This window comes from Carcharodon carcharias, chromosome 14 (genome assembly GCF_017639515.1).
Source record: "Carcharodon carcharias isolate sCarCar2 chromosome 14, sCarCar2.pri, whole genome shotgun sequence".
NCBI lineage: Eukaryota > Metazoa > Chordata > Chondrichthyes > Lamniformes > Lamnidae > Carcharodon > Carcharodon carcharias.
In genome coordinates this window covers 111,710,283-111,737,074 of record NC_054480.1, presented here as the reverse complement: position 1 = coordinate 111,737,074, position 26,792 = coordinate 111,710,283, and the positions used below count along the sequence as shown (strand labels likewise).

The 26,792-nt window shown below is 43.2% G+C and overlaps 1 protein-coding gene across 4 annotated transcripts in view; it reads left to right on the top strand.

The window, feature by feature from the left end:
• The window catches only part of sema6bb (sema domain, transmembrane domain (TM), and cytoplasmic domain, (semaphorin) 6Bb), a 590,981-nt gene that overhangs the window by 135,048 nt on the left and 429,141 nt on the right, over positions 1-26,792 (top strand). For all 4 annotated transcript variants that reach the window (XM_041204971.1, XM_041204968.1, XM_041204969.1 and 1 more), the window contains one exon: positions 8,409-8,498. The gene's annotated coding sequence lies outside the window, so the exon portion shown is untranslated. The remainder of the gene's footprint in view (positions 1-8,408; positions 8,499-26,792) is intronic.

The following is a 26,792-nucleotide window of genomic DNA, read 5'->3' as shown; positions in this document are numbered from 1 at the left end:
ACAGACTACCTGATTGGCAAAAGGTCCTGGTACAGTATTCCCTCAGGCACCTCTCTACCTGGGCACCCACGGATAAACAAAGAAGGTTAAGTAGGAGGCTCAGGTGCCTTTCCTAACTGATCTACTTGATAGGCTGGGCCTTTACTAATCACATATGTAGACCCAATAATGCTGATTTGGGGAAGCCCCAGAAATTCTGAGAAAGTGTAATGTGGCAACTCCATTTCCTCTACACAGTCACTTGGAACTGAACAACTTCTAAGTGTAACAAGGATATAAGAACACAAGAATTAGGAGCAGGAGCAGGCCATCTAGCTCTTGAGCCTGGTCAGCCATTTGATAAGATCGTAGCTGATCCAATTGTGGCCTCAGCTACACTTTCCTCTTGGCCCCTCATAATCCTCGACTCCCTTAAGGATCAAAAATCTATCCAACACAGCTTTGAACATATTCAGTGACCCAGCCTGCACTTCTAGCTGGAGAAGTGCATTCCACAGAGTAACGACTCTCTTGAGAGAAAAATAAATTCTCCTTCTCTCAGTCTTAAATGGGAGGCCCCTAATTTTTAAATTGAGTCCCCTGGTTCTAGATTATCCCACAAGAGGAAAATCTATCTAACAATTCATCTAGTTGTTATTCCATTAACCGTTCGGTTTTGGAATAATGCAATACTAATAATTGGAATATTGGAACAAAGAAGTTAAATTTTAGACATGATTTTCCCTCATAAATCAAGTGTTGCGTGCATCCTTGCCTCTCCTTCTCCAATTCCAGGTAGTGCATTCCAATCCTAACCACTCGCTGCATAAAATGTATTTTTCCTAATGTAGCTGTTGTTTTTTATCAGTCAGCTTAAATCTGTGTCCTCTGGTTCTCAACTCTTCAGCGAATGAGAACAGTCTCTCTCTACCTACTCTGTCTAGATCCTCATGATTTTGAAGAGCTCTATCAAAACCCCTCTCTCAACCTTCTTTAAGAAGATCAACCCAGCTTCTTCAATCTATCCACGTAACAGAAGTTCCTCATGCCTGGAACCATTCTTATAAAGTACATAAGTTTACTTTGCAGACAAGGATTGAAAGTGGGTCTTGCTGGTCTCTATGGGTTAGTCATATATCGGGTGATGCCTTTACCCAGTTGGCCATCAGGGGACCTTCAGCTTTATACCCTTAATAAAGATAGAAAGCAGATATCCTGTTAATGGCTGGAATGTGAGAAGGTTCCTTAACTTGATACTGATGGAGACACAAAGCACTGACCTCACTGTATATTCTGGGAATTAGAAGAAGCCTTATCAGGAAACTCGTCCGTGGATGGGGGGAATGAGGATACTCCCAACAGAATCATGAGCAGCAGCCGTATCCCCAAATCATTACTTGAATTCAGTGACACTGGCTTAATATGTTTTGTTTCAATAATTAGTTCAAAACAACATCTTACAAGCTGAACTATTTTTCCTTTTTAATTAAATAATTTGATGGTTCTAATTTTCATCTTAAAATCTGAAGCTCACAGTTTGTTTTGTAAATAAAATTTTGACAGATTTTAGCTTTTCCCTTAATTAAAGAGCTGAGGTTCTGAGTGTGGAACATCATCCTGGGTGAAAAGAGTAAGGGGCAAGATAAAGCAAACCCAGAAGTAATCATTCAGTGGTGCCAAGATTGAGTTTCAAAAAGCTGTAGATAGTAGGCCTGAGCCTGAGGTCATGTTCCAAGCACACAAAAGCTCTTGACCTGCCCTATGTAGCAATGCTTTTGTTTGCGAGAGATTCCATTTTTTTTTTGTTGGGACCGAGATGTCCCTGGAGAGAAAATGAACTCTCCTCCTCAGCAGACTGGTATCAAATTATCTTCAAGAAGCAGACACATTTTGAATTTGGGCCACATTTATGGAAGAAATAGATAGCTTGCATCAGAGATAAGAGGCACAAAAGTCATTGAGCCCTCTTTATACAGAGTGTATCCTGTGTACAAGCAGCTCTTTAGCTACTCAGCTCCATAATGGGACAGTGCATTTCTCATTTAATGAAGCCTACATGCTGTTGATGTTTGTTGAAAGAAATTGTGGTGGAATGTTGGGATCATCTGCACTTCTATCATCTGCAAGAATTTTTGTAGGAATCGGGATATAATTTTACATAAACTAGATAAAACGTAATTCAGAATTCTTCATTAAGTTTTCAGACTCTGAGCCCATGCTGCAGCAGAAGCAACCAGCTGTGGGCACATCAACCAACTTGACGCTTTGTTTCTAGGTTCAGCAGGAGTTGAGATTTTAGATCGGGGTCTAACATTACTGGAAACTTAATGTAAATATGGCAACCAGAAGCTAATGCACTAAAATCTCTGTATAAGAAGATTCTTGATTATTCTTGAATCTGAGAGGATGCAGCCCTGCCATGATAGATTATTAACATTCCACTGTTAATTGGAATTCTCACTTTTTCTTGAATGGCGCTGTTCAGAGAATATCTGCTGCTCTGTTACAATTCACATTTTCCTTTTTGTTGCCTCCTTTTCAACAGCTCCCAAATCTGCACATTTTAAATTAGGACCTAATGGTTTAAATGCATGGCTCAGTGTGGTATTGAAGCACAAAGACCAACATGGTCATAAGCTTGATCTGTGTTGTGTTGAATTTAGCAGAATTCAGTCAAATTGATATTGAGTGTGGGTGGCACGGTGTTAATGCTGCTGCCTCACAGCTCCGGAGACCCAGGTTCAATCCTGACCTCAGATATCTGTCTGTGTGGAATTTGCATGTTCTCTCCGTGTCTGCATAGGTTTCCTCTAGGTGATCTGATTTCCTCCCACCATCCAAAGATGTGCTGGTTAAGAGGATTGGCTATGGTAAATTTTCCCTCTGTGTGAATGTGTGCCCTGTGATGGACTGGCGCCCCATCCTGGGTGGACCCCACCCAGTGCTCATTGCCTGTCAGGATAGGCTCCGACTTCCCATGACGCTGAATTGGATGAAGCGGTTCTGGAAAAGTCAGTGATATTGAGTGCACTAAAACTGGTATTAATTCACATTCATGCAGCATGGACAGCAGAAGACTTGAACTTCAGTCCAATTCAGAGATTTAATTCCTACCCTGCTGATTAGGTTGATCTATATATGGCTACGTCAGTGTGTATAGCAAGTTAGGGAGGAGCCTTCACTTTTAAGAACCTAATTTCTTTCCTCTTTATCATCTTGTGCTGAAACTTATAATTGGGAATTTCTTCATGGATTGTCCCACTCCATTGAAACTTTGGTGGAAGTTCGGCAGAAATTATGTTTACACACACAAATGAGGTTTGGCAGAACAGGTGAGACCCCGAGAAATCTCCTGCAGCTGAACCTTTGCTGAGAGCAAAGGCTTCCTGAATAAGAACTACATTCTTCAAGAGTTAGAAGCAGAAAGTGGTCAATTTGCTTGTGCAGCACACATTGTTATATGAGTGACAGAAGAATTTTGGAGCTGAGGTTTGCTTGAAGGAAGGGTCATACTGGTAACTGCCTGTTGGTCCTATCACCAAAATCACGTTAAGATTTCACTGTGAAAAGATATCAACACATTATCTTGTAGTCATAGGTAAAAGCATAAAATTATCCCTAATTTAGCACTAAATTGTCAATCTTACTCTGCGGCAACAGTATGACTGATGTGTAAATCGAAAAATGTTGAAGTGATGCAGTAAAGGCTGCTGTTCGGAGGTTGGTGCTGAAATATGTTGTTGGAGCAGTGCAGAGGGAGTTTTCTAACCTGTGCTGTACCAGATCTGGAAGTGCTTTGTACGGCCATTAGTTGCCCAAAGGGAAATTGTTTCATTTGCCCAGCACTAACATCTTTCAATTTGATGAGCACAGTATTCAGAAAGAAAGATTTATTTACCAAAAAAGGCAGACATCAAATTGTCTACAGCTGAAGTACTGAACCATGGGTAAAAACCCATAGAACAACTTGAGTTTTACTGTTTATTCATAATGAAGCTCTCTATAGGCAGGGAGAAGCTCTCAATAGGCAGTCAAATAAATTTTTATGCTCTTGTACTATCAAAATAGCAACAGAATTGTGTTAAAACAGAGCATGAAAGGATGAATCCATTTAAAGCGTGGCCAACTGGCATATCTGTTATGAAACTGAGGTTTGCAGATCAAAAAGGCACCAGATTAATCCCTGATCTATGCTGAGTTAATCGTGCAGCTAGACAAGCTTGAACAATGTTACAATTGGGCCCTGTGCTTCTAGGTTAGGGAGGTGGGAAAATCAATTCAACCTGATGCAATTGCCCCTATTCACGGTCTCCTGCTGGAAAGTGCAGACCTATATATGTTGGTAGAGGATCGGATTAACCACAGTGATGATGCTGACCCCAATGAATAGCTAGTTAGCACTTGCTGTTCGAGTGACTCAGGAAGAATGACCAGCTAGACGCAGGAGACAACTGTTGCTTGTGAACCATAATCCAAAGGCGACAGTACTTTCAAGAGAAGAAAACTGGGGAATAAATAGCTGGTTGCAATGATTCAAGGAAAAAGGAAGTATCGTAAGAATACCCTTTGTTCAGAGGATGGCTCCCCTCCTGAATAGTTTTGCAGTTAAAGCTATAGTTTACATGAACCTGATGTGATTCTTCAGAAAATGTTGATTTTCGGAGCTGTTTAATATTCCGCCAGGTCAGCCCTCCCCTACTGCGAGCTGGCTCTGGTGAGGACCAGCCATGTTCGACTCAGAGCAATGCTATTCCAATCACCAGGACCTTAAACCTTGGGCCAGCACAGGAACAGATTCAAAGTTGACAGACCAAGAAAACATTGGCTGCTATGCTTTTTTCAAAGGATAATCTATGAGCTATCTAACGCAAGCTGAGCCTAATGGACTCTAGGATTGTGCAGTGTGCCCTGTTCAATGTAAGGAATCAGTTTTTAATGGGCACCACCTTTATGCTGGGTGAGCATGTCTTTGATTGATGTAGCAACTATCCATCGTTTATTAGAGAATAAAAAGCATCTATATTGCATTAATCTGTAAATTTCGATCCTTGTCATGTTTAGTGATGCGTTACAAAAAAGCTGTTGTCTTGTTAGCTACTGTCATCATTGTATATTCCAACATATTCTGAACATAATTACAGTCCGGTCCATCAGAAATCAAGCAAAACTTGAATTAATTATTTATTGCCTCCAGTCCCTTTGAGACCTAAGCTTCCTACTTGATGAGTGCATGCTCTGTGAAGAATAAGCCATGTAGATTAGGAAAGTTCCAGGTTTGGTCTCCAGTCTGTGTCGCATTAGCTGATGCCAGTAAGGGTGGAGATAAAAGTGTTGTTTGGCCTTGGTGCTCCTGGGGCAGGAGTGAGGAAGAACCAGCCAGGGTCCTGCCTATCAATCACTGCCTACATTGACAGGCTTTTTCTGTGTGTTTGTGCATATGCTGGGAAGGTTGAGCTTAGCTGCCTTGTTCCCCATGCCTGAACAGCTTGCTGACTCCCTCACTCTAGCAGAAGCCATTGCATAGGGATCAAGAGCAGGAATCATGCCCATGTGCTCCTTTCCCAAGTGCACCATAACCAATTGCAGAGCATCCTCTGTTGCTCAGCTGAGTAAGGGCCTGCAAGTTGGATCACACTTTAAATTGGATTGCGATTCCTGGTGAATTGGATGCTGCATAAACCAAATGAAGTTGGTGGCAGGGCCTGAGAAATTGGGCTGCTGGCTTCACTTAGATTGAGCTGCAGGCACCAGTCAGAACCCTAGAGACAACCCTAGAAACATGGTAACCAATTTGTGTGCAGCAAGGTCCCACAAACAGCAATAAGATAATAACCAGATAATTTGTTTTTGTGATGTTGGCTTAGGGTTAAATATTGTCCAGGAACCTGGGGATAACTCTCCTGTTCTTTTTCAAAATAATGTTATGGGATCTTTTACATCCACCTGAGGGACAGACAGGACCTCAGTTTAATGTCTCATTTGAAAGTGCAGCGCTAGCATGACACTAAAGTGTCAGCCTAGATTTTATACTCAATTCTCTAGAGAAGGACTTGAATCCACAAGCTTTCTGATTCAGAGCAAGAATACTACCAGTCAGCCACGTCTAACAGTCTTACCTGTTAATGAACTGTTCTTGTATTTGTTTGTCCTTAGAGCTCCTTGTGGGTGTGGCTAAGACCACAGGCTGCTGCCAAGCTAGCTCTCAGCATCCTTGTCAGGCACAGGGACCGTTGATTGACAGTTCCAAAGACAAACATGAGGCAGTCTGGAAAAATACTTCAAATTGAAATAAAGGGAATTGTGAGGTCAGGACATTTTAAGAGCTTGGAGGTAGGCAGATGTCCTCTCCATCAGGCAACAATGCAGTTAGCCTGTGCAGCATGCCTGATGTCTATACTGAAGCTGCGATTCCCAAGGAGTAGTCTCATCAGTTCACTCTGTCAGCTGGTGCCAGTTCAACAACTCCAATTCTCAGTCAGTGAAAAAGCTTCTACCAGCAGTGAAACATCAGACAAAATGAGTACTGACTACCAAGCTCCCTGTAGATTTGATAGAGCTTTGTCACTTTTCTTTGCTGTTTTCTCCCTTTCTCTGCTACAGGACTTAACTCATGCTGAGGTAGTTTCATAAATTGAACAGTGTCTTTGTTTTAACTGAACTTTCATCATTACCAATGCACAATTTCAATACAAAGGGCCGTTGACAAGCTTAGTTGATGGCTCAGTATCTAAGTTCTCTTTATTTTATGAATGCCACTATAGCTGCAATGAATCTCCCTTTCATTTTCTTGTGTGTTCCTCCTTGGAATCTCACTCCGAAATCAAGACTCATTGCACCATCTGTTACTGTAACTCATTCTTTCTCAGGACGTCAGAATACAGCAATCATTATCTTCCTCAATTATTACTTTCTCCTATAATTGAGGTTCGGGTGTCCACCAGTCATATTTTAAAGCTAACGGTCAGAGTTCAGGCTGAACTCCCTGTCATGTTGATAATTGAAAAACAGGCCTAAAAAAAAAGTCCCAACCCTAGGCAGTTGCTGCAGGGGGTAAAGGACAGTGATCAGGAATGGGGAATGCTGACTGATATTTTCCACAATGTCGAGCAAGAACATTGAAGGTATTTGTCTCACTTCCTGGATCAACAAACGCTGCCTAAATTGGGAATTAAATCTGGGCTCTTCTTGTCCTGTTAGCTCTGCAGCACATCCTTAGATTTGCCAACCTACCCTGATGAAAAATTATTGAGCATTAAAAATAGTGATTTTTTTATATTTTCTTTTGATAGTTCTGTTTATTATTTATAAACATTTGGGGGATGGGAGAAAGAGGGCTGGATTTTCAGTCTCGGGTCAGAAACCCAATGCCTGGATCATTTCCGGGTCCTGACCCTGCACCATGTCAGCAATGGTGACATGATGCTATTTTGATATGAAAACACTCTACCTTGGTTCAACGCCCAATTAGTGATACCTTAAGCACGTTGCTTAGAGATGGGAACTGCCTCTGGAGGGTAATTTTTCAAAAGCAGATGGCAGCCATGACTGGTCTTTGTCCTTGCCTTGTGGAATAAAGCAAGCAGAAGAGCAGAGGACCAGGAACCTCACGGTGCAAATAAGTGCCCACGCGTTCACTCTTAAGGTGATTAATCCAATCTGTTCAAACGATGGCAACTTTGTGCCACCACATGAGTATCTCAGTTAAACGTTCCCTTTGCTGCTGATTTCAAGTCTTAAACAACGATCAATAATGGCTCCTTGTTTGCTCCCTACAGCTGCATACTGAAGTGTCCCATTCCCTTCTTCTTCCCATTCTTGACTTTGAAAATTTAATTCTGTCCCTCTCTATCCTATTAACAAATTCTTCAATGAACCAGTTAATTGGCAGCATATAGGTTGTTAAGTACTCTCCCTTTGCAAAGTGCAGCATGTCACAGAGCCATCGGAAGGCTGACACACCACCTGAGAGTATTAAATGCACCTGCACCTGGCCTCACCCTGATGGGCATTTGACAATCCAGCCCTGGGTGTTATACTAACAGTCGGGAATCATTCAATTGAGTGAAGTACAGTTTTGCACTTTCCAGTTGGCTAGGGGAGGTGGTGTACTGTGTCGATGGATGTGTTGGATAATCAATTGGAGATTGGGGCAGCAAGGCAGTTGGACGTAGAAGGTCATGTGGTGAAATCTCCAGAATATATTGGACCAGAGTTGGTAAACCTACACACCATACAGTGCATTTACCCACTGAGCTTTCTGCTGAGCAAGGGCATTTTTTTGGTTGGAGTTGACTGCTGTTAATTTACTTATATGCTACAGACTGATCTTATGGTTATATTTGCAGCTGTTACCAAACATGGTCGTAGCATACAAGTTTGAATGGGACAGTGATTAATTCACAGCACATTTGTTTGCTTCTTTGTTGTAGGTTGAAGTCCACCTCTGCCTGACTCTTCACTGTTCAGGTTGCTCCAGTGTAATGAGCTTCGTCAACCTTCTTCTCATATCTTGGCAATAGGTAGGACATCTTTACAACTTTATCCACACGGAGACTAACTTCCTAGATTTTATGCACAGTAAACACCATTACTTGTCTGCTGAACCACGTAACAGCATTTCTTCCGTCCCCCTCTTAAGTCTCAGTCTATACTGGATAGACCGTGTCAGTCAAACAACAGGGAGCGTTATGAACAGGGTGAACTTGTACTATAGAATTAACATTGTTAATTCATTTGCATAATTTAAATGGGCTAACACCTGTACAAAAATATCAGGAATTTCAGACAAATTTTGTGTGCTGATATTACTTTGCTTGATTTTGCATTGCTGATTTTCAAACTTAAAAATAAAACTGGCTTAATTTTACCCATCTAGGTACAAACTTTTGCAGTAAATGAGTCATTATTTCAAAATAGGGTTATTATTGTCTGAGAAGCCTAGGTCAATGGCCAAGCTCCACAGTGTTGTACAGCACCAGCAATGTAAAGAGAAGGGAAATTAGGTAAATTGAGTATGAGTGGTTAGGAGCTGGCGTTTTAAAATTACAGCTATTATTGCCTCTAACTGTCCTGTATATCACTTCCTGGAAATCCAATGGGACACTCCATCTCCTTGTATTTTCACTGAATTTGTGGGTTAGAGAAACATCAATAAAATTCAAATCCCGTTGACTGATTCTTCTGGTAGGTTTTACACATTGTGCACTGTAAGAACAGAAAAAATGCCGAGGATAAAAAAAGGTCATTCACCTCATTGAAGCAGTCCTCACCTAGCGATCAACAGCCCAGAATCTTCAATATCCCTAATATTTTTTTCCTCTATTACACTGCCAGGCAGATTATTTCAAACATTTATCAGCTTTTAAGTGAAGAATTGCTTTTTAATATCTATTTTAAGTTTATTTTATAATTCATTTCCTCTCTCCGACTTGCCTGATCCACTTTGAAGTGATGTTCTCGACCTCTCCACGATCTTTAATTTGTCATGCTGCTTGTCGATATCCAGTCTTGAATGAGTAGAAATTTTGTTTTAATGATATTGGGAAGATCAAAGCCATTGGCCGGAATCGTCCCAAATTTGCACAAAGAGCAGTTAGCAGGCGGATAAAACGACATTTTACCTGCTGGCCAAAATGGCGGGTTTTCAGGCCGTATCTTCCTAAGAAACATGCCCTTTCGATGGCAGGCGGGCTCTCATTCACCTGCCATGCCATCACCTCGCTGCTACATCACGCTGGGTGCCATACTTAATGTCCAGCCACGTGCACATATCTCAGTGCTTCCAGCCCACAACTACTCAAGGGAAGATGTCCACAAAAGGCAAAAAAACTGCAATCCCCAGGTTTAGTGATGTGTTACTGGAACGCCTCTTGGACACCGTGGATGCCTGCCCCGATATCCTCTACCCCGCTCTGGCAACAGAATGGGCAGCAGTGTGACCAACCAGGCTTGGGAGGCAGAGGCAGTGGTGATTGGTGCCAATGCTGCACAGAAAAGGTTGGCCATCCAATGCAGATAGAGGATGAATGAATCTCATCCTTGCAGCCAGGGTATGGCAACCATCTCATCACACACTCAAGCCCATCGCACATTCACTGGCATCTCTCTCAATGCCAGCTCAAGAGACATCACCACCCATTCTCACACACATATCCTTACATATCCATATGGCCTCATCTCCTCTGGAGACGGCCTCCCCAGCCCTCACCATCTTGAGGCCATTTGCACAGTTCAACATGTGCCCCCACATACAGTCTGGGTTACCCTCCATCCCCCAGTACAGCCCTCATCCTGCAGCCTCTCCCCTTGTTTGAGACCACTTCTCCCCCTTCACCAAGCAAGCCCTAGCCCTGCAGCCATTGAAAAGCCACCCACATATGGCTGATCTGGTAGGTAGAGACCTACCAGTGAGCCCTCCTAAAAGTGATGTGATGCTGTCTGTGAAGTCTGGCGCTGATGACTGCGAGTACTGACCGAAGCAAGGTAGACAAACAAACTTTGAAGTCCTAAGCGAAGTGCAGCCCACCAGGGTTGTACTGTTATGAAACACGTCAGCGTGTTTTCCCGCCGATGTGGGCGGATGATCCAGCAAAGGGGGGGGAACAATTCCACTGGGCAGGCCTAATAATGATATGCCGATGTATTACAATGAGGTTCCCAACATCCAATGCTGGAGAAAGCGGCCCGCCATTGGCAGGCTGAGCGGACGATCGAGAACTGGTTTCACGCCATCGTGAAACCAATTGCACCAAATTGTCCACTCATGCCCCCAAGCACGCCCAATGCCAGCGGGCATGGAAAATCCCAGCCATTGTCTTTGGTCACTGTTACAAACTCTATTTCCTAACCATTGACCCTACCCCTCTTCTTGGCCATTATCTGAGGCTGAGCCAGACCATTCACAACCATTGTGTCATATTTGACCCCTAGGAGAGTTTCCAATCATATATCTATCACCAAGACTGTCAGCTTCTAATCTCTGTAACGTGACCCATCTTTGTCTGTGCCACATTATCTCCTGCTGAAACCCCCATCCATGCCTTTATTACCTCTAAACTCGACAATTCCAATGCTCACTTGTCCAGCATTCCATCTTCTACCACCACCACCATGCCCCCTCCCCCCCACCTACACCCCCCCATAAATTTGAGCTCATCAAGGAGTCCTGTCAAAACTGGAGACAACAGAAATGAAGGGGAAAACTCTCCGCTGTTGGAGTCATACCTGGCACAAAGGAAGATGGTTGTGGTTATTGTAGGTCAATCATCTCAATCCCAGGAAATCACTGCAGGAGTTGCTCAGGGTAATATCCTAGGCCCAACCATCTTCCGCTGCTTCATCAATGACCTGCCTTCCATCATAACGTCAGAATTGTGGACGTTCACTGCTGATTGCACAATGTTCAGCACCATTTGTGACTACTCAGGTACTGAAGCCATCCATGTCCAAATGCTGCAAGACCTGGACAATACCCAGGCTTGGGCTGACAAGTGACAAGTGGCACCACACAAGTGTCAGGCAATGACCATCTCCAACAAGTGAGAATCTAATCATTGCCGCTTGACATTTAATGACATTACCGTCACTGAATCTCCCACTATCAACATCCTGGGGGTTACCATTGACCAGAAACTGGACTGGACTAGCCATATAAATACAGTAGCTAGAAGAGCAGAGGTCAAAGATGAGGAATCCTGTGGTGAGTAACTCAACTCCTGACTCCCCAAAGCCTGCCTACCATCTACAAGGCACAAGCCAGTAGTGTGATGGAATACTCTTCACTTGCCTCGATAAGTACAGTTCCCACATGCAAAAAGCTCAACACCATCCACGACAAAGCAGCCCACTTGATTGCTCCACAAATATTTACTCCCTCCACCTTCGTCGATCAGTAATAGCAGGGTGCACCATATACAAGATGCACTATAGAAACTCGCCAAGGCTCCTTAGGCAGCACCTTCCAATCTCACAACTGCTCCCATCTAAAAGGACAAGGCAGTAGATACATGGGAACAGCAGCACCTGGAAGTTCCCCTCCAAGCAATTCACCATCCTGACTTGGAAATATATTACTGTTCCTTCACTGTCACTGGGTCAAAATCCTTACCTCCCTCCCTGTGGGTATGTGGGTATACCTACACCACAGAGATTGCAGCAGCTCAAGAAGGCAGCTCACCACCACCTTCTCAAGGCCAATTAGGGATAGGCAATAAATGCTGGCCTAACCTGTGACACCCGCGTCCTCTAAATGATGAAAAAAAAATCATTCAAAACTCTGGTGTCTGTAACCTATCTCGGAACAAGTCCCCTTTACCCAGCACTCCTGAGCTTGCTGACCTACACTGGCAACACCTTGTTTTTGAAATTCTGAAAATCATCCTGGTTTTCAAATCAGCCCATGGCCTCACCCCTTCCCCCCCATTTCTATTACTTCCTTCAACCCCCAAGATATCTGCCCCTTTTCAATTCTGGACTCTGGTGCAGTCCAAGTTTCAATCACTGCACCATTGGTGACAACACCTTGAGCTGTACCTTTCTTTACTCCTTTTAAGATGCTCCTTAAAACTTACATCTTTGACCAAGCTTTTGGTCATCTGCCCTAATATCTCCTTATGTGTCAAATGCATTTTCATAGTGCCCCTCTGAAACACCTAAATATATTTTACTATATTAAAGGTGCTATATAATACAACTTTTTGTTGCTGTTGTTAACTAAGCTATTTTTCAATACCTCTGATGTGCAGATGATCACTGTTTCAGCAGAAACAGAGGAAAGGGCAGCATCAAATTTGAATATATTTATGTTTAATTGTATGAATCTAACTTCTTGGTAGAAAACCTCCTCCTGGTTTTCTGATATGCACATCCTGCCAGAACTGCACGTTCAGAAAATTTGCTATGTTGTCTTCATTTTAACAAAAAAGCATTATTGATTTTTCTTCCATTTGGAGATTGATGATGGTACATGGAGATTATCTCAAAACATGTCTTTGTGTCATTTGAGCACAATGCCATTGTAACATAATATGTGGAATTTTTTGCTCCCAATAGTAGCAAGAATAGTGGCAGGCGGGGGCACTTATTTGGCTGAAGGCAATATATCCATTTATAATATATATATAAACGAGCTTCCCAACGAGCAATGTCGGGAACCCTATTTGCATGCATTAGCATCTCTTGCATGCTCATTAAAAGGCAACCTCACCGGAGTTAAGTTTGCCCTCCAAATTAAGCTCCTGCCAGTGAAAATTTAGAGCATTCAGTTTTACAACTAGGAACATAGGAATATAGAAGTAGGAGTAGGCCATTCAGCCCATTGAGACTGCTCTGCCGTTCAATACAATCATGGCTGATCATCCACTTCTATATCTTTTTCCTCACATTATCCCCATATCATTTTATGTCAGTGTTATTTAGAAATCTGTCAGCCGCTGTTTTAACATACTCAATGACTGAGGACAGGATTCTCTGGCCCCGGCACAACAGGTTCTGCAGCAGATGTGGCGGGCCATTCAAACATCCATTCACTTCAGCGGGACTGGAAGATCCCACTGGCAGGAGGGGCTGGAAAATTCCAGCCTGAACTTTCACAGCCCTCTAGGCTAAAGGATTCCATAGATTCACAACCATCTGAGTAAAAAAATCCTCCTCATCTCAGTCCTAAGTGGCTTCCCCCTTATTTTGAAATTGTATCCCCTGGTTCTAGACTTCCCAACCAGGGGAAACATTTTACCTGCGTCTACCCTGTCTATCCCTTTGGGTATTTTGTAAGTTTCAATGAGATCACCTTCATTCTTCGAAACTCTGGAGAATACAGGCCCAGTTTCCCCAATCTCTCTTCATAGGACAGTCCTGCCATCCCAGGAATAAGTCTGGTGAACCTTTGTTGCACTCCCTCTATTGCAATAATATCCTTCCAAAGGTAAGGGACCAAAACTGCACACACTATTCCAGGTGTGGTCTAAGCAAGGTTCTATACAATTGAAGCAGACTTCACTATTTCTGTACTAAAATTCTCTTGCGATAAAGTCTAACATACCATTACCCTTCCCAATTGCTTGCTGCACCTGCATCTTAGCACTTATTGACGAGGACACCCAGGTCCTTTTGTACACCTACACTTTCTAATCTCTTACCATTTAAGAAATACTCTGCACATCTTTTCCTTCTACCAAAGTGGATAACCTCACATTTTTCCATATTACATTCCATCTGTCATGTTCTTGCCCATTCACTAAGTCTGTCTAAATCCTCTTGACGCTGCTTTGCACCGTCCTCACAACACACTTTCCCACCTAGCTTTGTGTCATCCACGAACTTGGAAATATCACATTTGGTCCCCACATCCAAATCATTGATATATATTGTGAAAGGCTCAGACCCAAATACTGACCTTTGTGGTACTCCACAGCCTGCCAACACGAGAATGACCATTTATTCCTACTCTCTATTTTCTGCTTGTTAGTCAATCCTTAATCCACACCAGTATATTACCTCCTATCCCATGCACTTTAACTTTACTAAACAACCTGATGTAGAATATCAGGTCCCGGGGACTTATCAACCCGCAGTCCCATTAATTTCTCCAATACAACCTTCTTACTAATACTAATTTCCTTCAGTTCCTCATTCTCCCTAATCTCTTGGGTCTCCAATCCTGGGAGATTTCTTGTATCTTCCTCAGTGAAACAGACACAAAGTAATCATTAAGCTTCTCTGCCATTTCTTTGTTCCCCATTATAAATTCTCCTGACTCTGCCTTTAATGGATTCACATGTGTCTTAGCCAAATGTTTATGGTTTTTGCTAGTTTACATACATATTCTATTCTCCCTTTCTTTATCAGTTTCTTGGTCCTCCTTTGCCAGATTCTAAAATCTTCTCAATCCTCCAGTTTACTACCAAATCTGGCAACTTTTATAGGCCTTTTCTTTTAATCTTATACAGTGCATAACTTCCTTTGACTGACTTTTCTCTTTAGGTTTTTGTACCTTGAAAGAATGTATAGTTGCAGTAAACTATGTAATAATGCTTTAAAGACTATCCATTGCCTATGTACCATCATAAATTTTAACATATTTTCCCAATCCACCTCAGCCAATTTGCCCCTCATACCTTCTTAATTTCCTTTGTTCAAATTTAACACCCTGGCTTCAGATTGAACTACCTCACTTTCAAACATAATGTAAAATTGTATCATATTATGGTAACTCATCCCTAAATGTTCTATCACAAGATTATTAATTAGCCCTTTTTAATTACATAATACTAGATCTAAAATAGCCTGTTCTCTAGTTGGCTCCTCAACATACTACTTTAGAAAACCATCCCTAACCCACTCCAGAAACTTGTCCTCCACAGCACATAAGTGACGTGCACCTGACAAGCTTCACTTCTTCCATGATTTTGAGGTCAGTGGATGTTCCTTTCTCCTTCTTGGAGACTTTGCTTAACTTCACTCGAGTATCATTAGCAAACTCTGTGCCAAGGCTGGACAAGGGAGGCAGGCAAAGGCTGGAAGTGGGAAGGGGATAGAGTAGAAAGGTGGAGCAAAGGCTGGTCAGAGGAGGCAAGCTAATGGGAAAATGGTAGGGAGTGTGTCTGGGGAAAGAGCAGGGGAGAAAGAGTGTCCGGGAAGGGGGGCTGTGTCCTAGAGGACGGGGTCAGTGGTGTCAATGGTAGGGTTCTGAGGGGTGAACTCGGCATACTGATGATAGGAGGGAACAGTCACACTGAAGAGAGGGGAGTGGCAGGTCCAGGGTGAGAGTCTGGTAGGTGAAGGTCTCATCAAGTGGGTCACAGAGGGGGACAAGACAGATGGTTGGATAACGGGAGGGGGCAGGATTAGGGTGGGCATGGGGATGGTAACGGGTTGTCGGCTCTGAGGGGAGGAAATGCATGTGGAGATGGATTGTGATACGGTTCAGGGTAATGAGGGGGAGGTTCAAGGGTGACAGTAGGGTAAGGAATGGTGATATTGGGTGGGTCTATGGTGATGGGGGGAAGTTGGTAGGTGACAGGGGGAGAGTATAAAGTGGTGGAGTGAGTTTGAAAGGTGATGTGCACCATTTTCCAAACTGTCCTTGACCACGCAGTTAGTCAGTCAGTGAAATCCCTCAAGGTAGGAGAAGAGTCTTTTTGGGTGGGTGGAGTTCAAGGTCAGCACAAATGGCCAACTAAAGGGATGCTCTTAATTATGAGGCAACTGGATGTCAAAGATGCTCACTTGTGTTTTCCTGCCTATGATTAAGGTCGCATTGCAGCAGGTTTGTTCCTAATGCATGGGTGTCATAACATCGAGATCCTAGCATGGTGTGGAGCTGCCATTCATTCTGTACCATTTGCGTTTGGCTGCAGTCAGAGGCAGGGTGAAGGGACAGAGACAGAATGCCTCCAAGGGGGATGGCTGGTGGAGGATAGTCAACTTGTCACTCCAAATCTCCATCCTCCTGGGTGAATGTTTATGACTGACAAAGGATCATATGGTTAGTCTTTCTATGCTGCCAAGTCAATGGTCTGTCTATAGAGTTCAGAGGGTAGTAGAAACAAGCAGAAAAGTGTCCGTATGAGGCTTCTTTTACATGGTTCTAATCACCCTGGTCATACACATTCATGTATGAATGGGAGAAAAACTCATCTCTGGTCCTGCAGGATGTCCTTTAGCTGGAATGGGTGGTAGAGGGATGCCATGTCTGGACAGAGGCTAGGTGAAGGGCTTAGCACTGGCCTGCTGGCTTTGAGATAAAGGGAAACCCGTAAAAAACATGCTCACTTAATATCACTTCAGTATGATCACACATCCACTGAGGCCTCGATAATGCATACTACAAGCAACCCTGCCTTGGTAATGGCTCTCATACAGGTGAGGAGAAGGGGGGCCCATCACTGCTCATGGCCCTGTGCCAACCAGCAAGAGGCAGCAGGGCCTCTATAAGGTCAAGAGGCTGCTGAACATGGACCACTGCAATGGTGACCATTGGGCTGATGATGGGTCTATCACTGGCAGTGCTCTTACCTAGAAATGAGTGAAAGGCAATGCCAGAAGTGCCCTGGTATGTCTTGGATATGACTGCACACATTTGCAAGCTTCTCCAGTATTAGCTACGGCTGCAAGGGCTCTGGAGGGGTAATGCAGAGCTCCTGGCCTGTATTGAGTCAATGGCTGTCTGGGTGCCCTTTAAATATGGTGCCAGGACCTACGACTCCACGAGGTAATGGCAGGGTTGGCAGCTTCCTGCCTGACCCGCCACCAGATTCACCGAGCTCCTTATTGATGCATAATTAATAAGCTGAAAAGTGGAAGATCATGCATGTTCACCCACCCCACTGTCCAGCAAGAATAATGCCGACTTTCCCACCCGGCACCAGACCCAGATTCCAGAATGGAAAATTCCACCTAACTCACTTGCCTCCCCAGACAGTCAAATGAAGACTGGGCTCCTTTAAACTGTATGAGAAGAAAATGTTTTCCCTTAATCTTTCTCATCCTCATCAATATGAGAAATGTCAGTAGTTTTATTTTTTCCCTCTGCTGCAACATCAAAGTACATCAGCTGAAATTATTTTTCAAAAATCAGGCAGACCAGAGAAAGTGACATTTCTCTTGATCTGTCTGCAATCTCCTGTTTAAATCAGGAATATTAATCCATTTTGGAGGGATAATGAGAACCACAATGGGAAAGTGAAATAGAATTTAAAAATAGAAATTGTTCCAATGTAACTAACACAAAGGAACAGGAAATACTGTTAATCTCTACATGCCTTCCTGTTTTGATACGTGACCCTACCAAACTACCTTCTCTTTGTATCTTGTAATCACTTCTTTCTCTCATCAGTTTGTTTAATGCATTGATGTTGCCTGCTTCAATGGCTTATCCTTCATACCACATTTCTATTACCCTTTGTGTAAAAAAAGGTTTATCATCATTTCCCTTGCTGTACCTAACTTCCAAATTTTTCACTTGAATCCACTGTGATTTGAACCATTACCAAAGTAAAGCATTACATGAATCAATGCTGTCAATTCCCTTCTGATCTTGAAAACTTCCATTTTTTATATATCTTGAATTTTTAATTGTTAATTTAATGAAGCTTCAGTACTCTCTGCCTGTTAAGTATTAATCTCTGGAAATGAGTCCTTCAGATCTATGTTGCCTGAGGAAAGATGGTGTCAAGGGATTGTACCTAGATTGTTCCAGTATATAAATGAATGTGGTCTTTTGGGAGTGGAGACCCTGAATCCAAGTACTTCTCAGACAGTTCGATTGGAAGCTATGGCAAGCTCAAAATCATTTAGTGAGCACAACTTACCTTTTTTGGTCAATTTTATGCTTATCAAATTGAGAAATGATAATGCTGGAGAATGGAAAACTTGCTGCTATAGTCATTCCATGTCAGCATAAAGCACTTAGCACAGTTGGGTGCAAAGCCCCCTCTACTCCATCCCAACCATGTGTTTCAGCTTAACCTCAGAACTGCACCACCTACTACACCAGGAGAGTATTTTTTCCTTTCCTACGTCAGCCATTCTGTAACCTCTCTGAGTAGGATTTATTGTCAGTTTTATGCTATGGGTGCATACTCAGTAGGAGCTAATTCAACACACTAGTACTAGTGCATCCTTTGTAGTCAAGGATGACCATGCCAACAACAAATAGATTTGTGGGAGGTTGCGTGCCTTGATGACAATGCAGGCGAATACATACAAGGCACTGTACCACATGCCTCACATATTCTTCTGTTGATCACTCTAAAGTTGCCTGTCCTTCCATCTCTTGCATTTTGCCTCCACGTTCTCACATGTTGTAGCACAAAACACCTCATTCGCTGCAGCCTGCCATTTCTGTCTGTCAGTGACCAGGGTTTCCCTAGAGTCAACGACCACATTACACCACTTCAAATTATTTTCAGTGGGTCCTTACAGCATCTTTTGTTGTCGCCCTTTCTTTTTGCCATATGCAAAGTTCTCAATAATGGCTATCCAAATTAATTTCACATTGAAAGCCTTTCTGACAGGAAGAGGAGTCTTAATTTGATTTGAACCAGTATTGTAGAGATGAAAGGCTGCTGCACAATATAGAGCTCCACTGAATGAGGATTTTACAACAAAACAAAGCATCAATGTCTCACAGCGCTATGCTGTGGCACAGAATGGTAAGACATGGGATTGTGCTTGTGTGTCCTAGACTATAAGGTCCCATCTCCATCAGGTTTTTTTGGGGAGCATGAACAAGATTGCAACCCCTTAATTCTAGGTTACTAACAGGTGCAGCCTTACCAGACAATTGTCTTATTTCATTTTCAGCACCTGCAGAATGGAAAATAGAAAATTACATTTCTTAAAAATCTTTTCCAAAACCCTGTCTGCATCCGCGGTGCTTCCACCGTATATTTTGCCGGTGAATGCAAATTTGAAAGAAAATGTCATTTGAATGGCTAAGCAAAAACTCCACAAAAGATTCGGCAATTTTGATGGCAATGAATTTGAGATTGGCTGGATTGGTTTACAAATCTGGTTTAGGTCAATGTTTGACTTATTACTGTAGCCAAACAGATGGGGCTACCAGCCTTCTAGAGACCCCCAAAGAACATATCTGGACATGTCAACTATTCTTCAGCATGCTAAGAGTTAAGAGCCTGTACTCTTGAGGGTAGATTTCTCTGGAATAAAGATTCTGGGACAGTTTCTGAACATGGGGCTGATATTTAGTTTAGGGCCAGAAAATTGTGACTCGATTCATTTAAATGTAGTTTTCACTCATCTGTGACATTGGTAATTATCATTCAGATAATTGGCCCATTACAGTGTTTCTGCCGATGCAAAACTCTAATTATTTCTCAATCACTTCACCAAAGTGCTTTGTGCAGAGCCACAATTCCTGTTAGTTCAACTGATTTCAGCTAATTTGGAGCAGCTTCATTCAGATGCACTAATAGGCTTCAAACAGTAAAACAAACTGCCAGCTTCACAGAGAAAGAATAGCCATTTTGCACAATGGCTTCCAGAGCCATTAAACCACAGCCCAGCAAAGCCATTGCTTTCAGGAGAGGGAAGAAAAGTGGGAAGTTGCCCTGATATGAAAATTAACAATGGAACCTGTAATATTAACTGTGAAGGTGTAGGTATGCCACACATAGGAACTTTCAAGTCTGAAATTTATGCTGTATAAAATATTACTTTTTAAATGCTTAATGCAATTATATCAAATTCATTAATGTATTTTAACACAGTTGTTAACCCAATAATTCCCAGTAGGTATCAGCTTGCTAAATGTAAGTATATTTTTAAAGGGTTAATTGTGCTATCTATTGTGGCATGAGGTATTTGAACCAGAAAGATTCCAGGTTCAAACTAAATAAGAGCGAATTTGGGAGTGAAATTTCTCGCCATAGCCCTGAAGAGATGGAATGAAAGAACAAACTAGCAACCACACAACACCTCATCCTGTTTGTCAGAAAAACTCCAAAATGCCCCACGTACAGTGAACTCCTGATAAATTAATTTTTTTTACACAGGCACGACAGGGAACAGGGTTTTTATTTAGTTGCTTTGCACTCAAAATGAGCCAGAATTTTACGTTCCCCGCACCACCACCACCCCCCCAACCCCTGGCACTTCCTGGTGGATTCTGTGGTTGGGAAGGGGCATGAAATTGCACGGATGGGATTTCCTCAGGGTTCCTGCCCACCCCAACCTCGCAGCTATTTTACGCTGGGGCAGGCAGGGCCTCAGACGGGAAGCCTACCCTTGCCCCAATTAATGGCCACTTAAGGGCCTAGACTCAACTTCTGGGCTGACGGGAGGAGGAAAGCTCAGGGGGGAACCCGAAATAAAGGAAGTTCGGTCTCGGGCCGGGGAGGGGGGCCTCCATCTAAGGGAGAAGGGCCCCCTTCTAACTGGGGCCACCCTTCCTCTAAGGCCCAGCACCCTCCAGACCTCCCTCCCCCACCAGCCTATCCCCCGCCGCCCAGATCATCCCCCTCGCAACCCCCCCAGCCTCCCTGCCCTGGAACCCCTGACATCTTTTCTTCCGGTTCTTGGGGCTTAGTCTCAGGAAGCTCCATGCAGTGCCTCTTCTGACCACTGCAGCCCTGCTGTTGGTGGAGGGACTGGAGTGCTCAGGACCAATCTGATTGGTCGGCAGCTCTCCAAGTTGGGACTTCTTCCCAAGGGAGGGGCGTAAGTCCAGCCTTATGCCATTCAATGCTCGTTAAGAGTGTAAGATGGCAGTGAGGCCGTCAGAGTCAGTGGGGATGTGTTCCCCGCCGACTCTTTGGATGGCAGGACTGCCGTCCTAAAAATTCAGGCCATGATCTATTTGTCTGAGAAATGGCACCAAATGTGTAATTAGTGACCCACTTAAATATGCAAAAAGAACAGCATAAAATAACGTAGGAATATGGACTGTTATTTTACAAAAAGACGGGAATAAATCAGTTGAAATCTAAAGGATTCATGCCATGAAGACAAGTATCTCAAAAGACTTTCAATTCACACAATTTTTTACTATATTGTGAGGAATATGTAGCAATTGTGCAGATTTTCTTTATAACTTTAGTAATTTTTCCATCATGGGTTCATTTTATTGTGTGGTCAGAAGTGCCAACCTTGGTTGTATTTCCCTTCCCTAATTCAACGGCACCCCATAGCTTAAGAGCCATCCCAATTGCCGACTGAGGCAGACTAAGTCAGAACAAATCAGGAACTGAACGTGTGATCTTCCTGGTCTGCGTGTTTCAATAAAACACTGAAATGTTTATTTACTAATTGAGCCATTGGGGAAACGACCAATTGGATTTGTAAAGACGAGTGCAGATGGTGACAGCAGCTCTTTAAGGACTGTTTCAGAGACTTAATTCTTTCTTTAATTCTCTCTTTATCCTTGCACCAATTTGCACTTATTTAAACCAATCATCAAATAACTTAAATGTTCAACAGATCTCATTGCAACTCTTAACGAGTTTTTTTTGCCACTGGGGGTTTTAAACCATTCAAAAGCCAGGGTCCAATGCCATGAATCAACCTATTATATACTTCTTTGGGCTTTTCTGACAACGGACAATTGAATTGAATTGAATTGAAAGATCTGGTTACTGGGAATGGTTGCCATACAGAAAGAAAATACTGTTAAACATAACTGAAGCCACTAAAAAGAATAAGTGAGAGGGCAGCTTACCTGACGGTTGCTGTTGCTAAAAGGTATAGCACCTTTATCCACTGAACAGTTATCGTGCTGGTGAAATCTGTAGAATTTGCAACATAACTTCCCCTCATTTGCATTGATACAAAACGCAAAGAAAGCCTGAATCATTATATGCAAAGATAGGTTCAGAATTAAGTTCTGCCTTCTTTACAAGACAATTTTTTGTCTTTTTTTTAAATCTTTCAATTTTCTCCCCTCCTCTCCTGAAGGTGCTGACTGATGATGAGATACAGTTTCAGGAGCACCAGCTGCCCCTTGCTAAAAAAGAAAAATGTTGCAGTCTCAGCACTGCAGACAGTCAAGTTACTTTGTGCAGTTACTGTTCTTATTGAGATAAACACAGCAGCCATTTTGCATGCAGCAAGGTCTCACAAACTGGAGTCAGAAGCACAGCTGGTTATGGATGAAACATTTGCTGATCAACTCACCATTCATCTCCAATTAATGACATGGGTTCTTCAATGTCTACCTGAACCACCTTCCAGCCTTGATCTACGTTTCTTTGACCCTGAAATATTAATCTAGATGGCTGGAATTTTATCCAGATGACACGGGTCTTGGGGAAGGTCCCCCTCAGGCACTTAAGTGACCAGTGGCAGGCTTTCCCCAGGACCAAGGACCCCCAAGGGATGGAAATCCTGCCCCTGACTCTCCCCCCCTCCAACCCCCAAGAGCTGCTGGCCAATCAGAGGACAGCAGCTCTCATTGCAATCAACACCAACAGGGTTGTGGTGGTAGTTGCCAGCACTGCACACACCAGAGGCCCAGGATCAGCAAGGGGCTCAGGCCACAGGTGAGTGAGAGCAGGATGGGGGTCTCAGGGTGGGGTTCACAGTAGGGGTGAGGGGGGAGTCAGAGGCAAAGGCAGGGGGATAGCTCTCAGCAAGCCCCTTTCTTTCCTGATGCCAGGTCCATCAGTCAGGCACTGAGTGCCTGACAACAAGGGAACCCTGCTATTCAGGCTCCCCATGTTGCAAATGTTCTGCCTGCCACTGGCTGAATACCAACAGCAGTGGAATGTGGCCCTCAAGTGGCATAAGAGCCTCAACTGGCAGTGGGGCGCATAGCTCTCCACGAGCTTTCCCATCCCAGCCTTATTCAGGACAGAAGCGGGAAGGTGGTAAATCCCCACCTGGTATCCTCCCACCTGATTAAATGAGGCCCCACCTCCAAACTTGCCTCAGGGGAGAGAGTAAATTCCACCCAATCCTGGAATGTGTCTTGAACCTTCCTGACTCAATGGGTAACTGAGCCAAGCTGATTTACATTGCCCAAAAAAGAATGTGTGCCTAGAGAGTGAGTACTTGGAGGGTAATCAATCATGGATGACATCATAGTCAACTTGAACATACTTGTCCTGCAGCAGGGATCACGGATAGCATACCGATCAAGAGTTGAGTATCCGTCTCCAAATGTAACTCTAACAATACTCTTTAACCCTCTTCTCATTTCAGCCTTCCCCTTTCTAGTTTTCACAAGTATTCATTTACAATTCCTTCAGAATCATGAGGGTAAACTAACCTTTTGCAATGTAGAAAAGCCGACTAAGTCCATAAGGAACAGACTATTTATGAGGCATTTGAAGTGCTAGGCTGGGAAGACATGAAACAAATTGCACATATGTGTATTTTTGAGCAATTGTGTGTGCACAGTTTACAGAATTGGCACCCCTACTATGCAATCCACCATGCAGTGCAACTGGAGCAGGTTTGAAACCCCAGTGCATTGCTTCGTTCAGTAATAGAATGGCATAAATATGAAGTGGCACGTACTGTGGCTTTGTGAGAATTCACTCATCTCTACTCATGCTTTTAAACAGGAAAGAAAAATTTAAGCAACAAGCCTTCTGTTAAAGCAATCTCCAGTTCCCATCGAAAAAAATATGGTGAGACTGCACATCTAACATCATACAATCATAAAGTGATAAAGACAGGAGGCCATTCAACTCTTCATGCCAATGACTTTTAAAGAGCTATCCAATTTCTTCCACTCTCCTCTGCTCTTTCCCCATAGCTCAGCAGTTTTTTTTTCCTTTCCAAGTATTTATCCACTTTCCTGCGTAAAAATGTTTTCCCTCATTTAATCTCTGATTATTTTGCCAATTAGTTAATATATATATTATATATTTGTTAGCCATCAGTATTAATTACCAGTGCCACAGCCTCACAGACAATCACCATTTTATATCCTGACTACCTAGCTGCTCCATGACATGGTTATGGATGGCAGACTTATGCTGCAGTGTACATGAGGGACTATTCAGCCCCAGCTAGCCCATAGTCAGCCAGCAGAGGGCTTTCCATGTTTATGTTCAGGCAAAAAATACAATAACATTAGAGAGAGCTGGATGAAAATCTATTCAACCCATCGAGAAAAACTACAGTAATAAAAGACAAAAAAATGTTGGAAATCCCCAGCAGGTCAGGCAGCATCTGTGTCGAGAGTGGCAGAGTTAATGTTTCAGGTTGGTATCAGTTCTGCCAACTGGCAAAAATCCCCAGGGATGTAGATGAAAACGACTGTTTGTGATGTCATTTCCAAGAGGAATCCACAGTAGGGTTGCCAAGGCTCCAGGGTCGGCCTGGTGTCTCTGTGAGTTGAAGATTAATCTCCAGGGCACTGCTGCAAGCAATACTGGAGAAAAATCACAGAGGCATTTAAATAAAAAAATTTTCTCATGTTGTTTGAACATTTCTGTTGATTAATTATAAAAGTAGCGGTGATGCAGCCATTTGACTAACGGGCAAAAATCATGCAATTTGGTAATTCAGCCTTTGTTTTCCAATTGACATGAGAAGGCAAAGCACGGTGAGTGTGGACATGCTGACTGACAATAAGCAGAAGTGTGGGGGTGGGGCAGTTGATGTAGGTTAGGCGCTAGAACCTCCAGATATACAATCAGTTAGAGCTGGTAACAACATTCCATAGCCTCGTGGCAAAGTGAGAGACCAGTAAAGCCAACATGGGATTTCAGAGTCTTGGATAGTATCTAGAAGATGGGTGTCCCACCCCCAGATGGAGAGCTGGCGGGAGGCCGGTGTCATCTCTTTTAGGGAAGATCGCTATATTAAGTGTCACTCGGCCACAAGACTGTACAGCAGCAGGCCTTCCCCAAGGATCAAGGATCCCAGGGGTGGAAGTCCCACCCTCTGAGAGAGTGCCAATCAGAGGCCTGCAGCTCTATTGAATGGCAGTGCCACCGGGGAGGCAGTGGCTGCTGCTGGTACTACAACCAACCAAGGCCTAATATCATCAATGCATCCGAGGCCTCAGATCAATGATAGTGGGATGAGTGTTGCAGGAGGTAGAGGGGTCGACAACAGGGGGGTGATTTTCAGCTGGCTCCCCCTTCCCTATGTCAGATCCTTTGATCAGACTCTGAGTGACTTTCAACGAGGGACTCCCCTGGTGCTCTGCAAGCAACCGGTTTGTTTGTTGTGCCCACAAGGCACTTCCCTTCTTACCAATGGGTTAATACAAACGGCGGCAGGATGCGATCCTTTAATTGCCCACTTAAGGGCCTCAATTGGTGCAAGGTGGGATAAGGCCATCCATGGGCATTCTCACTCTGGACTTAATAGGAACAGTGGTGGGAAGATGTCAGGCTCCCCACCTAACACCCTCCCACTAGATTAAGTGCCACCCGCCACCAAACTCGCCACAGAGGAGGGCTTTAAATTCACCCTTTTTTATTTGAAGAACCTCCTGATATCATTCCTAACTTGTGCCTTTCAGCTGTTCGAACCTTTTCCTACTGTCACCTTTTAACGTAAACTAGTGCTCCAGATTTGCCTTCTCACTGTTATTAAAAATCATAAATCTCTGAGATCTCCCCTCAAGGCTGAAGAGCCCAAGTTTCTCAAGGTTCTCCACACAACTTAATCCCCTTGCACTAGGGATCAGTCTCCTCACTCTTTTCTATACCACCTCCAATCATCATTAGACTTCAATGAGATACAAAAAAATTATGATCTGCTTAATTGCATTATTTTCATGAGCTTCGGTCAAGGTATCTAGTATTGTACTTGCAGCTCCCTTTTCCACATTGAAATACAATAAAGCAGCTTTTATTTTTATTTCCTGATCAACAACTTGCAGTGAGTACTACTGAATGTTACACCTGAAAGAACATTTAATTTTGGGCAAGTGGGGACATGCATCCACCCAAAGAGCTTCATAGCAAGTTACCCCAGCGAACCAGCTCAGAGATGACTTGAATTGGGCAAGGAATCCTCGGGAGTCAGTTTATGGTTAATTGCAATTCATCAGATTGAAGATCCAACTCGACTCTAAGAGCAATTAACAAGACAATGTCACAATTTTTATAATCAAGAAACAAATTCTGAACCATCTTCCTCCAGTCTATTTGATCTTTTAAATTCAGATAATAGGCTTTGATTATGTCTGTGGATAGACAGATGCTGCCTTCGGCAAATGTTGAAATTTATATTGAATAATTTAAGATTAATTTGTCATTTTTATCTCCCAGTCTTTCTTTCCTCCATACTCATTCTTATTGCAGTTCTGTAAGGGCTGGCAGCCTTGTTGTCCCTCACTCAATTCCTGATGACCTAGCTAACATTTCTTCCTCAGTAGAAAAACAAATAGCTAA